We start from the raw sequence: 4242 nt of genomic DNA, 5'->3' as shown, positions 1-4242 counted from the left end.
AAAAACATTACCGTAGATGAACAGTTAGTTCCGTATCGTGGGCGATGTCCGTTTCGTCAGTATATTCCATCCAAGCCGGCGAAATATGGCATCAAAATTTGGGTGCTATGCGACTCAAAAAGCTGGTATGCATACAACACACAAATTTATGTTGGTCGGAATCGTAATGCCACTCCTGAACGCAATCTCGGACGGCGTGTTGTTTTGGATTTGGTGGAAGGACTTTCTGACAGAAATGGGAACGTGTGACAACTTTTTCACTTCGTATGAATTGGCAGAAGATTTGCATAAGAATCGCATGACTATTTTGGGAACAATAAGGAAAAATAGGACTGAAATTCCTTCAGTTCTACTCGACATGCGTCAAAAGCCAATTTATCATACAGAAGTTGTATATGAACATAAATTGCAAGCAGTTATGTTGTCATATGTTCCTCGCCATAAATAAGAATAGTGAACAGAAGAAACCTAACATCATTGAAGACTACAACAAAACCAAGAGTGGAGTTGATACTATGGATCAAATGGTGGCTACGTACACATGCAAACGAAAAGTCAATCGGTGGCCAATGGCAGTATTTTGTAACATGCTTGATGTTAGTGCGTTGAATGCATTCGTGACGTTCATTGCATTGTTCCCGAATTGGAAAAATTCTAAAACGAACCATAATATTCGTCGTCGCCTTTTTATCGAGGAGCTTGGATTGAATCTCGTTGAAAAACAGATCACTAAACGTAAAAAACAACCTCAAAGTAATGATGCTTCCAGTGTTATTCAAAGAATTCGGGAGATTCGCCATTTACCAAGTACATCAAAACGAGGCCGATGCTACATCTGCACATATAAAAATAACAAAAATCTTTTTGCTACACGCTGTGAAAAGTGTAGAAATTTCATTTGTGCTGAACATAATTTCAATTTATGCGAAAAATGTACAAATAATTGACAAAAGTTAAAAATTCAATTTTTTTTTCTAATATATGTAATATTCTAATTTTAATTTCATTCTAAATCTACCTTTATGAAGTTCAAATGTATTAATATGATAGTAAACAATATAATAAACATAAAAAATCACAAAACATAAATGGTTGTTAATTTTTTTAGCTTTTTTACAATTAAAAATATATGTGTATGCGCGCGCATACAATGGGACCGATTAGATGTATTTCTCGAGGGACCGATGAGGGTTAAAAACTCACTTTTTCTTATTCTTTTATGCCTTTTTTGCAATACTATGAAATGAAATAAATCTTGCTGGACTTTACAGTTGAAATGATATACTATAGTAAGAAAATTGTTTCAGATAAGGAAATATAATAAAAATTTTCTAAGGTGCTGTGAACCTTGGATATTTTTAAAGTAGAATAAAAGAAAAAATCAATGATTTATATATACAAAATGTTATGATTAAGAATTATATTATTTGCACCAAGGCATACAAAACTTATATTTAATCTAACTTAATACATTTGTTAAAAAGGTTCGTTAAAAACAAGTTCGAAAGAAAATAATTATTAATAATGCATAAAATATACATAAATAATTATTTACGTTAAAATTACTTACTTTTATGCAAAGTGAAGTTATTAAACTGCCAAAATCACTTTTCTTACATTTTGGAGTAATATCAAGCCAGCAACCGTTAAATTAGCACCAACGCACACTTTCGATGTCACTTCTTCGAAGACTAAAACGTAACTGACCCTCGAGCCCTTACTGTTTGACGCTATAAGAAATACGTTCACCTGTAAATACTCAATACTTGAAAGTTTTTCTTGTACACATTGAAACCAGTTTGCCTACTGCAGGTTAAGGGTGTACATCAGGTAATTTGATCTCTTTCTTTAAATCTTTGTCGTTGTTTTTTATTAAAAGATTCCAACATACGTATTTTCCCTTCCTCTGTAAATTTTAATAATTTCTCATCAAATAATTCGATAAATTTGCAAAAAGGTTAACACATTACATACCAGATAGCACATGACGCCTTGAAGACGCCCATTTTACGGCTACTTCAGGTCTACGGCGCCTTTAATCCGTCTTCAAGGCGTCATTGGGCGTCCTGTAATATCTGGATGTAAATCGCAAGTCTTCTTATTTTAATATTCTGTTTCATTTATACATTGATGATTCACAAAATTAAAGTGATTCATTTCAGTAGTTATATATACTCTTACGTTTTTTTAGGAAAAATTTGTAGTAATTTGTATGTACGTACCATTATTTTTATTTTGAAACAATCATAAGTGTTCAATGAGATTTCAAAAATAGAAACTACAGGTTCATTTAGAGACACTTATTATTAACTTAAAAGTATTGATAGCTGAAAAACTGTTGAGAATTTCATTATAATTTCAAAATTATGTAATCAGGAAAATCAAAGTTAACGCGTTGTGCACGTATTACGGGAAAATTTATTTTACTGCTCTGTTTTACGTATACATTGATGATTCAGTAAATTGAGGTGGTTCGTTTTGGTAGTTAACTTATAGGTATTGTGAACCAAATCATGTCATACTTTGGAAACTAAAAACAGGGAAAATAATAGTAATATTATTGTTTCTTGAATTGATGAATAGAATTCCCTACGTAATGTTATAATAAGTATCGGCTTCTATGTTGAAGAATTACCTGACACGTTTGAACCCTTAGCTAGTGAAGTAATGTCTGAGGAATCCAATGAATATTTTTGGAATATCTTATTTTTATTCAATAGTTACTTAAAAAGATGCTTGGCTATTTCGATGTTTTCTTAAATAAGAATGCAACAAAACTAGTTGTCCAATAAGATTTTTATAATAAGTAATAAGATTTCTACCTCACCAGTTGAGGGTTAAACACAGAAAATCCTTTCTTTCGGACAGTGAACCGACTCCAATAATTGTGAGAGCGCAGTAAAACCGCTACCACTTCCGAATGACCCGAAATTTCGATTCCTTTTTCTCGCGTCGTTTGCTCTTCTCGATTTTTCTCTTTCATTAACGGCAGCCACCCTTAGCCGCATCATGGCTGTCTCGGCGCATTTTGGCTGGGAATTTCTTCGCCGTTGAAGAAACCGAACCAATCAGAAACACCATGAACGAACAGTTTCCAGTAACTTGCCAACCGCAAAACTGAAATCACCGAAAATGAAGAATCCATGATTTTTCTTATTTTGGAGAACGAAGTTAAGGGAGAGTATTGACCTGGCCAACAAGGATCTTCGTGAAACATAATGTTTTTTCTGTTTCGTTTTGTTCAGGATTTTCATTAGGGTTTCACAATGAATATCATTAAATCTTGAAGTATAAAAAAATCATGTGGAACTAACATTAAAGTTCCACTTTGTTATTGAAAGTTTATCTTACAGAAGAGTTAGTATACAGTCAATATTGCGATTAAGATAAATATACAAATTAATTATTCTAGTAATAAAATATTTATTTAGAATTCATTACGCAATAAATACTTCGCAAAATAAAATCATTATTCATTTTATTTCAATCTATACTGTACACTTATAAATATATATAAATTTAGTTATTATGATAAAATTAGTCTTTTTAATATGAATCCGTTTTCCTTTCGTATACCTTCTTATACTTTCTCATTTTAGCAAATACCATGGATAATTAACAACACATTATGATTGATAATTAATAACAGAAATAATAAATAACACTGTTTATAAAATTATTTATAATAGCTGTACATATTTTACAAATTTGAATAAAAACTGTCATTACTTTCTCATCGATACGCGATATAAACAGATTTAATGCACAAATTGTCAGTAATAAGTAGAGCCGACATATTCTTAAATATAAATACATTCAGAAACTGTATTCATTAAATTTTAATATTTCTGTATTCGTATAGCTGTTTCATTAAATAATACGAAGGATACCTACGTTACGCAGAATCCTTCGAACATATGCGACCGTCAGTGTTTGACCCTTAAAAGATAACTACAAAAATCTTTTCATAGATGATACAAGCGATACCGAATGAGACATTACAGAACGAGCTGTCGCGGCAGATTGTCATTAATATCGTTATACATACAGGCTCGTCGCTCGTGTTTAGATCAATCGATCACAGGAAGTGATAAACACTGCCGCGCATCAGTGGGCGTATCCCAAATGGAATTGCAATCTGTCGTGTAATATTCTAAGTGTAATGGAATTGCATATCATTTTTTAATATCAGATTATTATGTAATAATTATTAATATTAGTACAAAGTGAAAGATGCAATTC

The sequence above is a fragment of the Dufourea novaeangliae genome, unplaced genomic scaffold (assembly GCF_001272555.1).
Source record: "Dufourea novaeangliae isolate 0120121106 unplaced genomic scaffold, ASM127255v1 scaffold222, whole genome shotgun sequence".
In the NCBI taxonomy this organism is placed as follows: Eukaryota; Metazoa; Arthropoda; class Insecta; order Hymenoptera; family Halictidae; genus Dufourea; species Dufourea novaeangliae.
This window is presented reverse-complemented; position numbering follows the sequence as displayed.